The sequence below is a fragment of the Callithrix jacchus genome, chromosome 13 (genome assembly GCF_049354715.1).
Source record: "Callithrix jacchus isolate 240 chromosome 13, calJac240_pri, whole genome shotgun sequence".
NCBI classification, from domain to species: domain Eukaryota; kingdom Metazoa; phylum Chordata; class Mammalia; order Primates; family Cebidae; genus Callithrix; species Callithrix jacchus.
In genome coordinates, this window is record NC_133514.1 from 97,896,942 (window position 1) to 97,919,091 (window position 22,150).

General features: G+C 36.2%; 1 protein-coding gene across 9 annotated transcripts in view; it reads left to right on the forward strand.

Annotated features, from left to right (window-relative positions):
• RAB27B (RAB27B, member RAS oncogene family) overlaps positions 1-22,150 on the forward strand; it is a 308,125-nt gene that overhangs the window by 127,294 nt on the left and 158,681 nt on the right. For 2 of the 9 annotated variants that reach the window (XM_078348196.1, XM_054244232.2), the window contains one exon: positions 3,457-11,019. The exons of the other annotated variants lie outside the window; for them this stretch is intronic. The gene's annotated coding sequence lies outside the window, so the exon portion shown is untranslated. The remainder of the gene's footprint in view (positions 1-3,456; positions 11,020-22,150) is intronic. 9 annotated transcript variants of the gene reach the window in all.

Sequence of the window (22,150 nt, forward strand, 5' to 3'; positions counted from 1 at the left end):
GAAAATTCTCATAGAGTTAAAGGAGAAAAGACTGATACTTCCACAGACAGCAGAAAGAGAAAGCATTGTTCCCGAATCTTCTTAACAGCAAGCCTCAACTAGGATCTTTGTTAGGTGCAGATGTTATTGATTTTGCTCATCTCCCAGAAACCTCCAACACGCTGGTTGATGGGTGTTGATTATGGTGCAGCTCCTCTCAGGCAATGCTGGAGTAAGATGACTACATGTAAGGAGGTTAGACATAACCCCTGGCAGGACTGTGCTTACTGGGCTCAGCCCATCACATCCACTTCTTGGGAAGTTGAGTGAGAGGCACATGGCATTTCTTTTTTTTTTTTTTCTTCTTTTTTTTTAATTGCATTTTAGGTTTTGGGGTACATGTGAAGAACATGCAAGATAGTTGCATAGGTACACATGTGGCAGTGTGATTTGCTGCCTTCCTCCCCTTCACCTATGTGTGGCATTTCTCCCCATGCTATCTCTCCCCAACTCCCCACCCCCTGCTATCCCTCCCCTATTCCCCCCCAACAGACCCCAGTGTGTAGTTCTCCCCTCCCTGTGTCCATGTGTTCTCATTGTTCAACATCTACCTATGAGTGAGAACATGCGGTATTTCATTTTCTGTTCTTGTGTCAGTTTGCTAAGAATGATGGTCTCCAGGTTCATCCACGTCCCTACAAAGGACATGAACTCATCGTTTTTCATGGCTGCATAATATTCCATGGTGTATATGTGCCACATTTGCACATGGCATTTCATAGTACACAGCACAGCATTCAGGCTCAAGTAGAAGAGGCAATTGATAAAGATAAGTAGTCCTTTGATAAATTTGTTGATAAAGAAGGAACTTCATTGATACTTGGAGAATTTGCACCTAAAGTCGCTTGGGGTTTTGTCATCTCATAGGCATGCAGCTATGAAATAAATACCTGCACACAAACATACACATGTATTCCCCTAATCAACTGTGATACATTTTTTTTAGGTAGAAAATTGATATGGTGTGACTTTTAAATATTTTCCTTCTATTATTCTTGACACTACAGTTATGCATAGGATCAAAATGGTTCAACAATGTTTTTCTTGTTATTTCAAAGGAAAACATCCTGGAGTCTATCAGCTACCTGTATTTGAAGTTACTTTATCAAACAGAAGTCAAAATAGAAAACTAAACTAAAATTTTTAAAATGGAAAAGTCTGGCATAGAAGAGAGGCATGGTTGAGGGGAAAATGTCCATGATGGGTTTGGACTTGACTGGGACAATTTCTTTCCAATCTTGTAAAAGAGAATGGAATTCCCCTGAGTGGCAGCCACAGACAAATCGACATGTTCAGACTAAAATGTGTCCTTGTTCAGAATCAGGAAAGAGCAAAGACTCTTGCTGGGGATAAAAGAAGCAGTGGGAGAGAGTCAGGCCAGGAAGTAAAATTCAAGTTTATGAGACCTTGTGCTGCCACTGTCTAAAAGCTACTTGTGGCTCTCAGGTGTCCCACCTGCATGTTATTGGAAATGTAACTTGATCTACTTAGGTCCTAGTTTCTTTATTGCTATGTATTGGTATTGGATTTTATAATAATCAACAATACAAGGTAGTTATTTTGTCATTTTCTTCAAAAATTTGTTAACTATTATTCAACTATGCTTGGAACAACTCTGGAACTTATGTTTATTGCAAATACAACATTAGAAATCTGGAAGGAATAAGTGAGTTCAGGAAGCCTCCTAATCTCACATGTAATCCTGAATATAAGTAGTAATGTTGAATATAAATAATAAATTTTATTAAGATTGTGTAATTCTGAGAGAAACAGACAGATAATTAGATAGATGATAGATAGATAGATAAACAGACAGATAAAATCCCTAATAACACATCAACTTGTAAAGACAATCTTCAAGGTATGCATCTAGCAGCTTGCATAATTATTTCTCTGCCACATTTTAATTCATAATCAATTCAGTATTTATTTTAAACAGCAAATTATTTACAACTTTGTTTTAATTATTTCCATTTTACTACCAGTTAATGTACCAGTAAATGTCATAAAGCAATAAGGGCAACATGTCATAAAAAATAAATATATTTTTTCATATAAACATTTATTTTCAAAGATGAGACTATAACCCAACTGTTGGCTGGCAGCAGAACTGTGGCATAGTGACCAAAATGTGTACTCTTTAAGGAACATACTCTAATAAATTCACACTTGGTTTTTCAAATGTGATTTTAGTGGTAAGGAGTATCATGTGTGGAAATGTGGGAAATTTTTATTTACATCACAAGTTTGATGTCAAAATAAAGGTAAAACTGGCTGAGTCTTACAAAATAGTGATGAAGCTGGAAAAATTTAAGAAATTTTAGAAGCATCCAAAAATTCAACCATGTGGAGAAAGACATGACTTAGCAACCACATGTATAGAAAATCACTTAGTAGTTTGAATTCTCAGTAAACTCAATGTGAGTGGAAAATGTGATGTGGCTACTAGAAAGGTTAATGCATGCTTAGGCTAATTTGAAGGCAACAAAGTATCTAAAACATGAGAGGTGACAGTCTAATAATTTGTATTATTGGATGGATGCCTTGGCTCACTCTTGTAATCCCAGCACATCGGAAGTCTAGGCAAGTGGATAACTGAGATCAGGAGTTCAAGACCAGCCTGACCAGCATGGTGAAACCCTGTCTCTAATAAAAATACAAAAGTTAGCCAGCTGTTGTGGTGCTCCTGAGAAGGACAGTTGCTTGAAACTGGGAGACAAAAGTTGCAGTGAGCCAAGATCACACCAATGCATTTTAGCCTGGGCAACAGAGTAAGACCCTGTCTCAAAAAAAAAAAAAGAACTTATTACTCAGTGAGGGCTCCCCTGTGATTCTGTGTTCAGGGCTTCTAACATTAGGAGGACTCTAGATTCATTAAAAATCATATCGAGGAAGTTTTTAAGAAAATGAAGAACAAATATTTTCAAAGGATTAATAGAGGATATTTTGTTTGGTGAAAAGAATGGTTAACAGTAACCTTGACTCTTACTTATGATTTGTCTTTAACAAATGACTGTGATCTGGCTTTAACAATTTGAATGGCGTTACGTGAAAGAGGAATGAGACTTGTACTTTAGGGCACAATAAGAGACCTTTTCTAGACCAACAGTGGAATCTCAGTGAGAGCTCAGTGGACCTCATTAGGGATGGTGACTCCTGTGGCAGAGAGGGATGTTTCATGGCAATGTGATGCAGAGGGAAGAACACAGTTTGAGGAATCAGATAGATCCGTAGGCAACCCTTAAGGGTGCCACTTACGACTTATCTCTGTGATCTATACTTCTTTAAAAGAAAAATGGAAAGAGTGCCTTTCAAGGTTACCAGAATGATTATATAAAATAATATATGTAAAGCACTGAAAACAATAGGTATCCAGGAAATGTTAGTTCATTTTCTATTTCCTTTTGTCTCTGGCAGTGATTAACTTTTGAGTGAGTGCTGACATTTTAAGGTGAGTATACTAAGGATTAAAGTTTCCAAACAGTGATTGAGCTACATTACTTTAATGTACCTTACTTGCCTTATTGAAATTCCGTGTAAAAATGCAATACTGGATTTATTTGTAACAGTTGTGTATGTTCTTTAAAAGATAATGTTTGTAGCCTGTATTTGTTCAGTCACATGCTTCTATAAAGAACCACCCGAGACTGGGTAATTTATAAAGGAAAGAAGTTGAATTTCCTCACAGTTCAGCATGGCTTGGGAGGCCTTAGGAAACTTACAATCATAGCAGAGGGTACCTCTTCACAGGGCAGCAGGAGAGAGAATGAGTGCCTAGCAAAGAGGGAAGCCCCCTATAAAACTATTAGATCTTATGAGAACCAACTCACCATCCTGAGAACAGGATGAGGGAAACCACCCCCATGATTCAATTATCTCTACCTGGTCTCTCCCATGATATGTGGGGATTATGGGAATTACAATTTAAGATAAGATTTGGGTAGGGACACAGCCAAACCATATCATAGCATATGCAATGTGTTCATAAACACTAGCTTATAGAAAATTTAAAGAACTCTTTGAAATCTAACTTGTTCTGGAAATAATTGATGAACCTGCTGCATAATAAAGAGAAAGAAGACAGCTCCAATATATTGATGCTCTGTGACAGGTGGGCTATGAGACCTGCAGATGACCTGAAAGTTAGACCAGAACTAATTTAAAACATTTCATTTTACATGAAACTGCCTGTATTTTCATAAGCAAGGTCCAATATACTAGAAATGTACTTTTTAATGTTAAGTTGAATAATAATTCAAGTAAGAAAGACTCTAGGCCCACTCTTTCCCCCAAGTTACTCAATAGCCTATTATATTTTAAATAAAAGCTCAAGAATCATAAATCTGAGGGTTGCAAAGTATATTTAGCATTCCAATTTAAATGACCTAGGTATATTGTCATTAAACTGATGACCACAACATTAAGAAAAGGTGGTTGGCTAAAAGGAATTTTTAATATCACACTGAAATATGAAATCATTTTTACTGATTTTCAGATTTCCAAAAAATTTGTTGTGTTTAGCAGTAAGATTTTCCCCACAGCCTGCTTTTTAAACTAGCCTGCTTTATGAACATCTATCACACAGACTAAACCACTGTCCCTCCTGTTTACTAATATTCAGCAGAGTTGCTTTCAAATGGTTTCACACACACACACACAGACACACACACGCCGGAAGTGGATTTCTAATTTCACAGATGATTAAAAATAAACACACAAAAAGTTCATTTTATGCATATTTTGAAGGGCACATAGATTTAATTCTACAGTAATAATACTTGAGAAACATTGTTTTAAGTTCTTATAAATATAAGTTATACAATTTTCTTTATATAAACAATTCTACCTTCAAATTGTGAATCAGCATCATTAATTTTACAGTAATTTCATTCATTCTGTAAGGGCAATTCTACCTTTTCAAGCATTATATTGCCAGTTTTGAAATACATGTTTTGTAAAGAATATCTAGACTGCTAATGGGTTTTGCCTGTTGGCAAGGATACAGCAGAATAAATAATAACTAAAAATCCATGTTGGCCTGTTGTCTTCATTGTCATATCAAAATAAGATTTTATTTTTTAAAAAAACAGTTTCTGTATTTTTTTTTTTTTTGAGACCGAGTTTTGCTCTTGTTGCCCAGGCTGGAGTGCAGCCTGGCTCACTGCAACCTCCGCCTCCAGAGTGTAAGCATTCTCCCACGTCAGCCTCCCAAGTAGATGGGATTACAGGCATGTGCCACCGTGCCCTGCTAGTTTTTAGTAGAGACAGAATTTCACCATGTTGGCCAGGCTGATCTCGAACTCCTGACCTCAGCCTCCCAAAATGCTGTGATTACAGGTGTAAGTCACAGCACCCAGCCCAGAGTTTCTATTTTTTTAAATCAAAATTTGTTAAATATTAATTGACACAGAAAAGTAGAGTGTCAGATGTATAAAGTAAAAAGTGAAAGGTAAGTCTAAGACACAGAAAATTTTGGAAAGCTAACTTTGATTTCAAATTCAACTTCGTAAATATGATTTGGGATTTTCTTAGTGGGTGAATAAGGGGAGGTAGGTAGGTTCCATTCTCTTACTTTCAAGAGCTTCAGTTCTGGTAGTGTGTTGCCTTGGAGGCAGATAGCAAAAGTGTATGCACTAAAACAAATGTGTGTAAAGGATTTGTTAGACAAAAACGAAATATTTGTATGTAAGTCCTTAATATTAAATAAAGATATTTGTATATTGTTTTAAAGAAATTTAGATTTGTCTTTTAGATCTAGTCAAATACATTACTATAAATTAATTTTTTTCCTTTTAATATAATCAGGAAAAATCCACTGCATTTAGCAACAGCATATCTTTGGATAAAATTGTTTACAGTTAAATGTCTTGTCTCAGCATCAATGAGAAAATACACATAATTATGCTACCGTTTAAAATTCTAGTGCTCCTTTATTTTATATGGTGTTTTATTGTTTCATATGTAGAATATTAAAATCACCTTAACAGCTGGCCAATGAAACAATCACATTCCACACTATAGCTCCCTGCCTACAACTGAACACTCTGCACAAAATATGGCAACTTTGAAGGTCTCTAAAAGGACTCTGGAAAGTAGGTAAGAAGAAGGAGACTCATAGGAAAGCCAGAAATACAGTGGGGACTGAGCAGTGAATTCCTGGGGTTTTTATTATATTCTGTATATCCCAGCAGGCTCCAGATCAGCCTAAACTGCAGACCTTTGAATACAAACACAGCAAAGAAAGCTCCAAAAAAGTTTACTTCCTCTGGCCAGAAGATGGGAGTGGGGTAGGGGTGGGGAGGCTGCAGAAAAGCCTTTAGACTGTTTTTGGACCTCTCTATCCAAGTATCAGCAAAGAACTAGCAACCCTCCCCTCCCTAGTATGGGGGTGGCAGTGGGGATGGCATCCTCAGTGGGGTGAAGTTTTTGTTACTTTTTACTCTTGCCCCTCTCAGCTGGATAGACAATCTCAGACTCTGAGGGATGGAGCCCATGGTAACTATCCATCCAGAATCCTCTATCGAGCAAAATGAGATCTCTCAGAAATAGAGGCAAATTGAGAAAATTCTCAAGCAAAAACAAAACAAATTCATCCTAGTAGTTCTACTCTAAAGGAAATACTAATGTAAGTTCTTTGCATGGAAGGGAAATGATTAAAATGGGAAACCAACTGGGTGTGGTGGCTCCTGCCTATAATCCCAGCACTTAGGGAGGCCGTGGCTGGCTGAGCACTTGAGGTCAGGAATTTGAGACCAGCCTGGCCAACATGGCAAAACCCTGTCTCTACCAAAAATACAAAAAATTACGCAGTTGTGGTGGTGCATGCCTGTAATCCCAGCTACTTGGGAGGCTGAGGCAGGAGAGTCCCTTGAACCAGGGAGACGGAGATTGCCGTGAGCTGAGATCACACCACTGCACTCCAGCCTGGAAGTCAGAGTAAGACTTTGTCTCAAAACAAAAAAACCAACAAACAAACAAACAAAAAAAGGAAAGCTGTTTACAAAGTCAGGAATTTTTATTTAAAAACTAGTAGAAATCTTTAATGTTTGAGTAAACAACATGGGCTATTTTTCACCTTTTATATTCATTATAATGTATGTGACTATTAAAATGTTTTTGGCATAGGCTATGTCATAGACTGATGTAGCTACATATGAAAACTATATCATCGAGGAGACAGTCTACAGGGACTTATATATTTGTAAAGTTTCTATTTATTAGTGCTATTTGGAATGTAAAAATATTGCTATAAGGAGATTTGGGAAAATTAAAAGGGAAACTTAAATACAAGGAGTCTAGGAATGATAAGTTTAAATCTTTACCCAGTTAGAATTCTGAGATAAGAGACTAGGGAGAAAAGGAGAGGAGGGATATTCTAAGGGTTAATGACCAAGAGTTTTCCTGAAAAGGGCCAGAAGAAAGATACTAAGCACACTTAACCGCAAAAAGGGTATATTGAAAGGAGCCTACATGCTCAATAAATATATTAGAGTTAGATGGGGGAACCCCAATGACAAGAGAAAATTTGAATAAGTTTAAAAGCAAAGTGGAATTAAGTTACTAGCAAACAATAACTTGGAGAATGGGGGCTACTGTCTGATTCATAGCATTCTAAAATACTTTGTATTGCTTAAGAGGAGGTTAGTTCTGTAAGTTAGCGTCGGACTTCCTTAAGTCAAGTATAAGTGTTATAAAGTTGTTGAAAAGGAGTAAGTGGGAATTTTTAAAGCCTGATTAACCCATAGAAAGTAGGCAAGTAGAATAGTAAAAACAAGCAAAGCAGCAGCAAAAACAGTAAACAGAAAGCACAAAATAAATCCACCATCTGAGAACATGATACTATAAGTGAGCTAATCTAATCACTTTAGATTTTTAAAACATAATCCCACTTACATGCTTCTTAAAAGAGATATTCTTAAGACAAAAGGACAAAAAACATGTTGAAAGTTAAGACCAGACTCATACTAAGGTTGTTCACTTAATGCCTTTTGCCTTAAATGACTCTAGAAGAGTTCGAATTTACTGAAGACTCTTTTTCTCCATTTGGTATAATTCACAGGAAAGATGCAATAAGAAGTGATAACTTTGGTTTTTTTTTAGGTAAAGTCATTCTCACCAGTTTACTTAGTGTAACATTTTCTGGTCAGAGAATATCTTAAAAAACTAATTTATATATTCATAATTCAAATTGTATATTGTGTTTGGGTAAACGCAAAACAGAGAGGTGAAGAGGTTATATCTTTTATGACGTTTTAGTCTGTCACGTACATCACTGTTACCATAGATTTAGGAAGTGCTCTTGTGTTTAGCCTTTATTTTGCCTGGAAGATGTTATCTGGACTTATGACTATGTTCAGGTGCATTTGGAATGAAAGATTAACCATAAGTTCCAAAAAGTTGAAAAACAGGTGCTGACATAAGACTGCACCTTCCAACAAATGCACAGTTCTCCACCAATGTCCTCTCATTATCAAGTCTTCCTCACCTGCCAAGTACAATAAATCTGCATCATGCTATAGTTGTGTGCATGCTGCATTTATTTCTTTTTAATTTTTTTTAAATGACATATATGATATGGTTTGGATGTGTGTCCCCTCCAAATCTCATGTTGAAATGTAATCTCCAATGTTGGAGGTGGGGCCTGGTGGAGGTGTTTGGGTCACAGCGGTTGATGCCTCAGGAGTGGGTTGGTGCTCTGCCTGTGGTTATGAGTTCACATGAGAGCTAGTGTTTATGGAGCCTGAGAGAGAGCTCCACCTCTCTCTCATTCCCTCTCTTACTATGTAATGTGCTGGCCCCCTTCACCTTTTTCCATGAGTAAAAGCTTCCTGAGCCCTCACTAGAAGCAGATGCCAGCACCATACCTCCTATACATCCCACACAACCATGAGTCAAAATAAATTTCTTTATAAATTACCCAGTCTCAGATATTCCTTTATAGTAGTGTAAGAACATACTAACATGCTATATAACTTTGTTTATATTGTTATTGTTTTTCTATCTGTGAGAGCTTTTGAGAATCTTAGATTAGGATAAACACATTGTCCTTTTTGCTACTGAAATAATAGTCATATGTATTTTTTAATTTGAGATTATTTAATTTGGCAATAAGGATTTTAGGAATAAATTAATGTCACTAAACAAGGGATAGGTATAATACACAAATGTCTAACGAGCAGATATGAAATGAAGGCTGGAATAGCAGTAATCACAGTAGGGAAATAAATGTTAAAGCAGAAAAATTAGGATTTAAAGGGATTGTGAAGTGATAAAAGTTATAGTTCACTAGTACAGTATATACTGAACCTGTGAGTACCTAATGATTAATCTAAAATGGACTAAAATGGACTATAATGAACAAATCCACAATCATAGTGAGAGAATTGACCAAAGTCCTTTTAGAAACTGGGCAAAAATTCCTAAGGATATACAAAGTTTGAACATTACAATTGAAATTTCAATCTAATGGATGCATACGAAATCTGCAACCAATGAAGTCATTCTTTTTAAGTATACATAAACATTCTTTTTATGCATAAACATTTACAAAATTGTACTAGGTTCTAACAAAAAGAAAGCCTCAACAATGACACAGATCAATGTCATACAATCAACATCTTTTACTCACATGATTAAAAAATTATTTGTAAGCGATTTTAATATAATATTAGGATATAGAAATTTTTATGATCCTTAACAGACCATTCCAATTTCTTTCTTTGGTAAGTTTTAGTTGTTTAAAATTTTCCATTTGACTAAATTTAAATTAGATCAAATTTTCATTTCAGATCTTTAGCAACTTTTTTGTCAGTCTAAAAAAAAGTGGGAAGACATACTGAGTGTTGTGTAAGCTCTCTGATAAACAAGGACCCTATTTTGTGTCTTGGCAAGAAGAAAACTCTAGGAAAGACATAAGTCTTGTCTCATTCTATGTGCATATCAAAAGTTATCTATCTAAAGAACAAATGGCTCAATAAAAGAGTGAATGCTCCTGGCAAAGTAATCATATAAATGGTACTTTATCGTTTAGAATGGATTATGGTAGTTGTTACTACAATAAAAAGATTTGGTGTATTCCAGATCTGTTTGAGTTCTTTTCAGAATGTTCAAGCTTATTTCTTTCAATAATATTCTGTCTCTGTTAATGTATTCAGATTTTCAGTTTTAGGATATTTAAAGTGACGTGTGAAAGAGACATTTGAAATCTTGGCCAACACCCCCAGTTTACAGATGACAAGCCTGAAGTTCCAAGTGGCCAGGTGCAGAGTCGAGTGTCATGAAATATCATTTCTGGAAGCAGAAGTCATGGCTCATGATTCTCAACCAGATGTTATTGTACCAGAATATAGTTTTGTTAAAATATAATTTTAAAAGAAAAAATTATAGCTTGCAGGAAATATATAATCAAGATGTGTAAAAGATTTTCTTTAACTTATTAGTTGATAAAGAATATGAGTAAGATATAATGACCAGAGCACATTTAAGAAATGAGATATTAATAATCAATTTTAAAAACAAATATTAGGATAAGATTGCTAAGTTAAAAATAAAAGGTATTAAGATTTTCTCTTTCACCAGACAAGTTATTTATATTTCTGCAAGATAAACCTCGATAGGTTAACAAGTAACTTCACCAAATCTGGGACTTTTAATCAATAGTAACATTGATACGAACAAAATCCCTTCCCTTAGACCATCCTAAGTGGCCTTTTCCCCCATATGTTGTTAAGACAACTTTCTGCTCATCTTTTGCCTTATTTCCATCATTTAGATTAGGTCAACTAACTAGGCCTATATGTCAAATTCATTTCATTTCATTTTGTAAATGAAATCTTTTTATTTTTTATTTTTTTTAGAGATGGGGTCTTGCTCTGTTACCCAGACTGGAGTATGGTGGCATGATCATAGCTCACTGTAACTTCAAACTCCTAGGCTCAAGCAATCCTTCTGCCTCAGCTTCCCAAGTAGCTGGGACTACAGGTACACACCACCATGCCTGGCTAATTTGTAAAACTCTTTTATAGAAATGGGGTCTTGTTATATTGCATAGGCTGGTCTCGAACTCCTCAGCTCAAGAGATCCTTCTGCCTCTGCCTCTCAAAGCACTGGGATTACAGGCATGAGCCACCATGCCCAGTTGTAAATGAAGTCTTTTTAGAGCCCAGGTTTAATTTGATTATTTCCAGGGGGTGCATCAATATCATTAATTAATTGTACAGTTCTCCGTGAGTTTGTCCTGCCAATATAGAGCTCTACAATATTGAGCAATCACTAAAGCCACAAAATTCACTTGTCTAGGAATTTTCAGAAGGAACTTGGGCTAGACTCTTGATATCTCTTGCTCTTCTTTTATAATGCTGGGAAATCAACCCCAAAACATTCCCTCCATTAGACTTCTCCTGTAGTACCTATACATTTAGGTAAAATCTTCCTCTACAGAGTACCCTCCACCACCCTGCCCAAATTTGCTAAGCTCCTTAGCCTTCCAGAAGTTTACTTCTTTCCTATTCCCTGTGCTAGGACTCTAGAAGCAGGTCCTGCATCAACTCACATATGTTCCTTAATGATGAGTTGCCATACTTGATTAAATATGAATCCTTCTCAAATATGACACTCCAAGTGTAGATTAGGTTGCTACAATGATTTACGAAGTTATGCTCTGGTAAAAATAGGCACACATTCTTGTCAATCATTTGCAAATAACTTATTATCTTAGAAAGTAAGAATACTCTAAAAATATTTGCTTCCAAATTCTGAGTGGGTCAGTGACACTTAGATACCATTTAGAACATTTAAGTTTACAATAGCATAATCTATTAAGGAAAGGGTTAAAGATAGCTGAAGAAGAAAGATAAAGTGTTTTCCTATATACTTACTAAAAGTAGAAAATTAAAACAATGGCAGCCATATTCCAGACAAATAATCACAATTAAATTTTCCTCATGAGCTCATTTAGTCCTGGTGATTAATTTTTCTTGCCCTGGATCCGAGGTCAGCAGTCTGCTTTCATGTAAAATGCCTGCTTCTGGACTGAAAGGAGCCTAGGAGATTGTGACTCACTCCACCGTAGAGTCTGAGAGTTGTCTAAGCCATGAGAATTTGGAAACCTATCCCTCAGAGCCTGTTCTTTGCAGAGTGCTTGGTATGCTGTCTCTTCTATAAAACTCTGGAACTGTCTTTCGTGCAAGATACGAGTTCTAGCCTATAATGTGTAGCAGACTTCAGGCAAGCACCAAGAAGCAGAGATCTGTTTGCTGGTAAGACTGGCTGTGATTAATTTATTATGATAACCAATAACATAAGAAGAAGATCCTCTAATAGGTTCTCATAACGACTTAATCAATGTTTTCTCTGAGGGTAAGATTAGATTATGGAAGGCACTGAAGAATCTTCAAGGCCTTTTCAAGAAGCACATAATTTCTGATATTGTTATATGAATATTTTAGCTATATAAACAGCCTAAGGAAGTCTGGGCATCTCCTTTGATTTTATCATTCTTTCCATGAATCTCTTGCAATAGTATTAAATAAATTAGTAAATATGAAGCCACCAAACAAACCTAATTATTTCTAACATCTTTCATTTTATAAGGTAAAAGAACAAATTTCTCAGGTGCCCTCTGTTAAATAATTCTATGGGTGAATTTTAGGGAATCCAAAGCTGAAATATAATTTTCAAATTATGAATCTCAGACAAACATAAATGTACATATGTGAATGATTTTTCTATAACAGTTAATGAGGGAACTAGATATTATGATTGGTTCAAGAAAACTGTGAGAAATAATATATGTCTAGACAATTTAACAAAGATTTGTTACAATAAAATTACTGATTCATATTATAAAACTGGCTAATATTTCTACCATAAATGATTGGCATTATCTGTTCTGCCAGGCAAAAAATTATTTGCATATCTAACAGACAAAATTCTACAAATTAACAAATAATTTTACAAAGACTAGCATCTTTCATTAATAACAAAATGTGAGAAAAACTAAGTGCACTCCTCTGTAACTGTGCTGTCCAGTAAGGTAGCCACTAGCGATTTAAATGCGACTACCTAAATGTAACTTTAAATTAGTTAAAATTACATATAATGTAAAAAAGCAGTTCCTCAGTCACACTGTCCACTTTTCATGTGCTCAGTAGCCACACTTGCTGAGGCTACCACACTGAGCATCACAGAAATTTCTTTGGGACAGAGCTGTGCCTATCTAGACAATGCTTGGGTGACCATGACCCTTATATGATATTATCGGGATATACTGACAACTCTTTTTGCCTTATTTTTAAGTTTTAGATACACTTTCTGATACTTTTGTGATAGAATTTATAACCATTTAAAAGTAAAATAGGTAGTAAATGCCTGTTGCATGAAAATACTTTATATATATCATGATCATGCCAAACTGGATAATTTTATGAGTAAACCAAATGATACATAATATTTTTTGGTAGTGTCATATTTTAAAGAAGTGGCTTTAGAGCAACATACACTTTTTAAAAAGTATAATATTACCAAAAATATAGTATGATTACTTGGTTTACTTGATTTCATAGGGGTTGATTCAGCCAACCCCTACAAAAGCATGCAGTTGGGATATTTGTGAATGGTCTGGTAAAACTGATTGGGCCAAACTGAGTAGGGAAGATGTGAGGTAAGGCAACTGCAGAATCTAAGAAAATTTGTGCTGCCTTTTGTTTCATATAGAATTTTATTTTTCTATGCTCAATTATGATGAAATGAAATTACAAATATTGCTGCAAAAGTAACTTTCATATTCAATAGAACTTAGTTTTTATAATAGCACCCAATAGAGCAGTAAGGAAATACAACATTATCTTATCGGATGCCATTAAAACAGAGATAGTTAACTTTATAATAAGGAACGACTTTACTTTACCATGGTTTTCTCATTAGTAAAATGAAAGCCTTATTTCTCTAAATTTCATTATTGCTGTACATTTCTTCATTTAATAAAAAAATGGCTATTAATAGCTATTAGGTGCCTATTACATAAACAAGATAGAAACAAGTCTTCCCATCTGCAGGGTGCAGAGCATAAAGAGGATAGAAAAATGAATAACTAATTAGTAAGTTTCATGAGGAAGTACAAAGGGAAGCCTTCTCTAGTCTCTGGTTGTGTGTGTGAAGGATCCAGTCAAGAAAGTCATCTCCAAGAAAGTGAAATTTAGATAATATCTGAAGATAAATAGGGATTTTCTAGGCTAAGGGGGGTCCTAGAGAGAATTGAGTGAGGAATTTCAAGGAGGAGATACCATGTAGAAATGCTCTGACAAAAGAGAGCATAAGGATTTGAGTTTTAGATTGGATGGGACACTGCTGGAGGGTTGTATGTAATGGTAGAGTATAAACAAATAAGCTATGTTTTGCTAAAGAGAAATATACACTCACCCATGGTAATGTAATCATCAGGAATTGAAAGCTTTAGGAACTTGAAATAACATTTTAAAAAACGTTATAATTTCCTTTTGTGGCAAAAAGAAAGAGAACAAATTGGTGTAGATTTTCTTCATACATCAAATTGCATAAGACTGCGTAAGTAGACCAACACCAAATGACACACTTCTCATTCACAATTGCTCAAAATGTTTCTATCTGTTGGAGAAAACCACCTCCATAGTCAAGTGGACTTTCCACAAAGACCAGTTTTGAACCATGTCATAGTTTACTCATTTACTGTTGACCCTCTGGGTTGTCTTATGCACACAAGGCTTATTTCCTCATGGGTTGAAAGTTAAGTCTTGGACGGGCTTATTGACTTTAGGCATCAAGAAGAGAAAGAGGCTACTCCCTTTGTCTAGGATAACAACCACAATTTTATTACCAAAAGTAACTCAACCTTTATTTATAGTTTCAATTATAGGTCATCTACATTAAGATACCTAAATAACATTAAATTTGATTGCAGAGTTTTATATTAGCCAATGAGTAGATCGGTCAAAATTTAATTTTAAAGTTTATCTGGTACATCTTGGCCTCTACATTATGATACCTAAATAACATTAAATTAGATTGCAGAGTTTTATATTAGCCAATGAGTAGATTGGTCAAAATTTAATTTTAAAGTTTATATGGTACATCTTGGCATCATCTTTCTCTCTTTCCACGCACCTCTTATGATATATTTATCCAACTCTGTTAGAAATACTTGTTGCTATGTTTGACATTCTTTCTCGACTGTGAGCACATAATAATCTTTGTATTTCCAGCACTTAGCACAGTGCCTGGCAAAGAGAGATGCTCAAAACATATTTATTGAAAGACTAAACTAGTGAAAAAATGAATGTGAACATACCAGGAGAAAGGAGAAGTCTTTAAATTACTTGACTGATTCTCTTAAATAAATGAATTTTTCACTTCAAATGGATGTGATCACATTTAAATTATTTGACTAAATAATATTGAAGAGGCAAGATTTTTCAAACCTAAGAATATCAGTGTAATCATTCACAATATGTTTATCTTTTTCTGTACAAGTACTAGGTTCAAATCAGCCATAAAAAGAAGTATCAGACAAGCTTCTTGCCTTCTAGAAACTTGTGACAAAGTTAAACAAGAAATATGTGTACTTAAAAATGTAATGGCCAATGTAGAAAATGTGTGCTAACTGCCAAATGAGTACAATAAAAACTTAGAGACCCCAGACATTGCAAGGTAAAGAAAAAGCGTCTTATAAATCAAAAGTTTGTAAGAGAGAAGAGCTTACATATTTTAACAGACTCCTCTGACTGTTCTTAGATGACTAACCACTGACTCATAATGTTGTCTTTCTGCATATATTTCTCAGTATTTATTTTATAGCTGACAGCCTTTGAATATATTACTTACATTTTCCACAAAAGAACTGGAAAAGAGGAGGAAATGAATATTTGTTGATCACCAATTGATATGGTTGGGCTCTGTGTCCCCAGCTAAATCTCATCTCAAATTGTAATCCCCAAAATTCCCACGTGTCAAGGTGGGGGATCTCGTGGGAGGTGATGGGATCAGGGGGTGGTTTCCTCATGCTGTTCTCGTGACTGTGAATGAGTTCTCATGAGATCTGATGGTTTTATAAGTGGCAGTTTCCTTCCTTGCTCTCTTTCACCTGCTGCCATGTAAAACATGCCTGACTCCCCTTTCATCATGATTTTAAGTTTCCTGAGGCTTCCCTAGCCATGCAGAACTGTGAGTCAATTAAATCTCTTTCTTTGTAAATTATCCAGTTTCAGGAAACTTTTTTACAGCAGCGTGAAAATGGACTAATGTATCTATCATATTCCAGGCACTGCAATCAGATTTTTCCATAATGTAACTCCACCTAAATCCCTTTTTAGAACATAACCACCGTCATCTGATTTTCAGTTTAATCTGTATCTTTTGCTAGTTGTGAAACAAAACTTACCTGATTTTTTTTGTAAAACAATTTCGTTTTAATATACTTTACCTAAAATAAGCTTCACCTATTTTAATTGTACAACTCAATGAGTCTTGAAAAATATATATCTTTGCATAACCTTGGATGTCTTCAACATAGAGAATATCACCCCCAAAAGTTCTCTGATGCTTCTTGGTAGTCAACCCTAGCCTTGGGCTGCCTTTAACATGCTATTTGTCACTATAAGTTGATTTGTCTTCTCTGGAATTACATATAAATGTATCAGACAATATGTACTCTTTTGTATATGTCTGCTTTCACTCTGTGTCATGTTTTTGAGTTTTGCTTTGTTTTGTTTCTTTTTAATTTCTTAGTATTCAATAGTATTTCACTATATAGAAATGATACCTTTTGGCTAGGTAGGATGGCTCACTCCTGTAATCCCAGCACTTTGGGAGGCTGAGGCAGGCAGATCACCTGAGGTTAGGAGTTTGAGACCAGCCTGGCCACAATGGTGAAACCCTGTCTCTACTAAAAATACAAAAAATTAGCCAGGTGTAGTGGTTGGTGCCTGTAATTCCAGCTACTAGGGAGGCTGAGGCATGAAAATCACTTGAACCTGGGAGGTGGAGGTTGCAGTGAGCCGAGATTGCAACATTGCACTCTGGCCTGGGCAACAAGAGTGAAACTCTGTCTCAAAAAATAATAATAATAATAAAGAAAGAAATACTGTCTTGATGTATACTTAAATTCTTTTTTTGTTTGTTTTTTGGTTTTTTTTTTGGCTACTATGAATAAAGTTGCTATAATCTTTGATCTTCAAATTTTTGTGTAGGCATATTTTTATTTCTCTTAGTGAATACCTAAGAGTAGAATGGCTGAACCACATGCTAATTGTACATTTAGCTTTGTAAGAAGCTGCCAAATTTTATTCCAAAGTGATTGTTGCATTTTACTGTCTCCAGCAAATGTACAAGAGCTCTAGTTTCTCCACATTGTCATCAGCATTTCATATTACTAATATTTTTAAGTTTAGCCTTCTAGTGGGTATGTAGTGGTATCTTGTGATTAATTTTCATTTCTCTGAAGTCCTAATGATATGGAGCATCTTTATGTGAGCTTATTCGACATTCATATATCTTCCTTTGATAAATGTCTACTGAAATCATTTGCTCACCTGGATGTGTAAGGGTTATCTCTATATTCTGGATACAAATTATTCGTAAGATATACATATCACAAATATGTTCTCTCATTTGTAGCTTTCTTCTTTAGTTTCATAACAGCTTAATTTGATATAGTCCTACTTACCTATTATTGTCTCTTATGGTTTGTTCATGGTCTGGTGACAATTCACAGTGAAGAATTCGTCTCATGGCTACAATTATTAAGATTCAGTTACTTGATTGATTCTGCATAAGGAAATAATATTAAGAATCTTCCTATAAGAATTATTGTATCTTATACTTTCTATTAGCTAATCCCCCAGATAATGAAACAACTCTCACACATTGTCCTCCTTACCCCTTAGATGTCTAAGTAGAAAGAGTTATAGAGCCTCAGGGATACAAAGGAAATGACAAGTCATTCTTGCTATCCTTACATTGAATAAACACTTTAGTAGTCAGACTATTTTTCCAACACACATTTCCAGGACCTATTTTTATTAAAGAGAACAACATAGCATAACTCATCTGGATATTAGAACAAGAAAGGAAATGAGGACTTTCTTTCCAATCTTTTATTTATAGGATACCTGCCTGAGTTTCCACAGTTTGACAGTGGAATGTCTCCAGTCAATGTATCACTTTTCTTGAGTAGAATCATGACCCAGCAGTGGCTAAAGTGGTCTTGTTGGCACAGTGAGAGCTTCCTAATTAGTGAGAGCTAGGCATGCATGCTGGATTAGCAACTTTGGCAAGTCTCTTAAATGTTCTGAGCCACAGTTTCCTTCACATGTAAAATGTAAAGCTTAGGATATATAAGCTAGTACATAGCAGGCTCTCACTAAGTGGTAGATAGATAGATAGATAGATAGATAGATAGATAGATAGATAGATAATAGATAAATAGATAGTTAATATAAAGAATGAAATGAGATTTTATTGCTAGTGTATTTTTATGAACAGAAGAAAGGGGGCTGAGAAATTGATGAAAACATAACAAGACTAAAACCTTGGTGTTTACTTTCAATAAACTCTACCTAGGTTTTTGATCATGATGATAATCTAATAACCTACTTTCATAAGAAGCATGTTATTCTGGAAGTCATGAATACTACATAATGTCCCTGGCATACCAAACCTAGGAGGCAAGTGGTATTACAAAAAATTTCAACGATAAAACAAAGTGCAGTTAAATGTTATTAAGAGAAACTGTGTTTCCCTATGAGACTCTTTAAATTTTGAATTAGTAATTCAAAACTTGAGAAATACAAAAAGACCACATTAGAACACCCACCTACATTCCTCGGCCCACCCCACCGTGTCACCCGCAGCCCTGCTCCTTAAAGCTAAAGAGGTTTATTACCTATTCAGTATTTCTTTTGCCAATACAAAGATGAATGTTATATGTTTTCCTCCCTTTTTGTCACACAAAAATTAGTATACTAAGCTTACTGCTGTGCATTTGGCTTTTAAGAAATATAGTGGCCATGAGAAGCTACTAAGAGTCATTCCAACGTTATATACTGTGCTGCTGAAGCAAGAACTCTAAGGTTCTTTTTCTTCTTTTTTTGAGACAAGGTCTCACTCTGTCACATAGGTTGGAGTACAAGGTACAATCTCAGCTCACTGCAACCTCTGATTCTTAGGCTCAAGCCATCCTCCCATCCCAGCTTCTCAAGTAGCTGGGACTACAGGCATGCACCACCATGCCCAGCTAATTCTTTGTTTGTTGGTTCATTTATATATTTTGTAGAGACAGGGTCTTGCCATGTTGCCCAGGCTGGTCTTGAACTCCTGGGATCAAGCAGTCCACCCACCTCTGCCTCCCAAAATGCTGGGATTACAGGAATGAGTCATTACACCTGGCCTCTAAGCTTTTTTTAAGTAAAAAGTGACCTTCCTCCTGACAATGGCTAAGTTGTCCTTTTGTCTAGAGACAGAAGGTGACAGTAGGTAAGAAGTCAAGGAATCTATAATATCTGAAGACATAGTCTAGAGTTAAATACTCGTGAAAACAAGCTTTGAGAATTCTGACATTCTACCTCTGGCAAAATCAGTCTTAAGGGATTTGTTTTAGCCTGAAGGCCTGTGCTACAAATAAAAGTACATTTTGTCATAAAAGTTAATGCAGCTTTTCATAGAGGAGTGGATGTTTTCATACAAGCTTGAAAGGGAAAGAGAATCTATAGCAGTCTTATTTTTCTAATTAGGAGGAATGACCGGGAAGCTGCCTTTAAGCCAATTGTTTGCAAGGTGACTTAATTGTCACCCTGGAGGAAGCTGTAAGCCTCTTGAAACACTATCCTTTAGGAAATTTACAGGACAAATTTTTCTGGGAGTCATAATGGTGGGTGGAGCACTGTGTCGAAATCATTATGGTACATGCAGTTTATTTGATAACTCTATTGTCTGGAAGCAGTTTCATCTTTCTGAGTTTATAAGCATCCTGGCTTGTTTTCTAAAAACCTAAAAGTACATGTATGTGATGTTTCCTAAATCTATCAGAATGGAAGGCATGAGCAAGTTGGGGTTAGTGATACAAATGTTAAAAAGTATAACATCATTTAAATCATTCATAATTTATTTACTGAGAATACATTTGCTGTGTCTGCAATAGATTGACCTTCATTACTGTGTTTTGCCTCTGCTAATAATGAAGTTTATTTGCATTTTCTGAGTATAAAGCAAGTAATTATGAGAACAAGTGCCCTGAAGACAGCTGAGTGGTAGGTGTAAGGCAGTGTGGCTTCCAAATTTTCTGTTTCTAGATTGTGTGAGAGAAAACAGCAAATTCCTGGAGTCTAACAAGGAGGAGGCTGCCCACTTGTATATCAAGACCAAAGGCTTTCAGTTGCATAACAGTGTGTTTCCTCTGTTAATGCTGGCCGTATCCCAGGGCGTTGATAACAGGGCTCATCCCTCCTAAAGTGTGCGGGAAAGCCTTGCAAATTTTGCATATATGTCAACTCACCCTGTGAGGTCAGCTTTTGGCAGGATGACCAGACCACGTACTACTTTTGGAAGCCTGCAGAAGTTGCTGGCAATCCTCAGAACTGTGTCTTCCAATTTGGAACAAGATTTTCAAGCCTAGACAGAAACAGAGAAAATCACTTTTCTTTCTGGTCCTCTATAACATAATCTCAAACATTCCTGGACACCTACTCTTATTGTCTATGCCAATGACTGTATATCTGGCTGTTAATTCCACACTACTCTGCAGCATCTCATTCAGCTATTGTGCTATTTAGCTTTTACATACTGTAGTTTCCAACATTTTATGTCACTGTATTAACATAACTGAATTAGAAGCTCTTTTGGTAGTGGTATTCTAAAATATCAGCTCATATTGATTGAGCCCCTAGAATCATATCCTCTTCTAGGGGCTGATAATAGCGTTCCTGTTATCTTGGAGCTCCGGACAGTACACTGCAAATATAGAAATGCAACTATGACATGTCAGATGTGGATAATTAATGAAGATCAAGGGCTGAGAGACTAGAGGCTGATACCCATTGAATCAGAAGGGAAGAAAAGTCTGTCCATGTGGACCTTAGGCAGAGTCCTGAGTTCAGTGAGGGAATGAGCCATGCAGGTAATAAATGCGGGAAAGAGCACCTAAGGCAAAGGGAATGAAGACTGGTGGAGGCCTGGTCCTTGCACAGCAGTGTGTTTGTCACATTCAAGGAAGAGCAAGAAGGTAAATATGGCTAGAATAAAAAGGGAGAGAGGAGGGTAATAGGAGGTGAGGTCAGCTACACAACAGGGAGCCAGAGTGGACAGAGCGAATCATCTCATAGATTCTTGATAGAACTGTGGCCTTTATACCCAGTGAGATGGGAAACCCTTGGAGAGGTAGAACCAATGAGAGACATGCACTGTAACATGTTAATGGTTCACTGGAGGGCTCTTAGGAAATCGATCGTAAGGGAGCTGGAGAGTACAGACAAGTTACAGAGATGTCACATCATAGTCCAGACAAGAGATGATAGTGGCTAAAACCAATGTCTAGAGGAGTGAGTCTGATGTAATTGATATCCAGCAATCATCCCTCAAGAGAATTTGGGTCAAGCAATTTGCCTGAATCTGTGCTTTTTACCATTGTCCTACCTTATTAAAATAAACAATGAATAAATGTTATATTAGGAAAATGACTTGATTCATTCATTGGAAAGTGTGTGAGCCATGGCTACTTGTATATCTCTTAGGTAGCTCATATTGGACCCAGAAAAAGATGAGTGGATATGGATCTTTAATATTTCCTCTACCTTGGCCAGGCACGGTGGCTCAAGCCTGTAATCCCAGCACTTTAGGAGGCCGAGGCGGGCGGATCACAAGGTCAAGAGATCGAGACCATCCTGCTCAACGTGGTGAAACCTCGTCTCTACTAAAAATACAAAAATTAGCTGGGTGTGGTGGCGCATGCCTGTAGTCCCAGCTACTTGGGAGGCTGAGGCAGGAGAATTGCTTGAACCCAGGAGGCAGAGGTTGTGGTGAGCAGAGATCGCGCCATTGCACTCCAGCCTGGGTAACAAGAGTGAAACTCGGTCTCAAAAAAATTTTT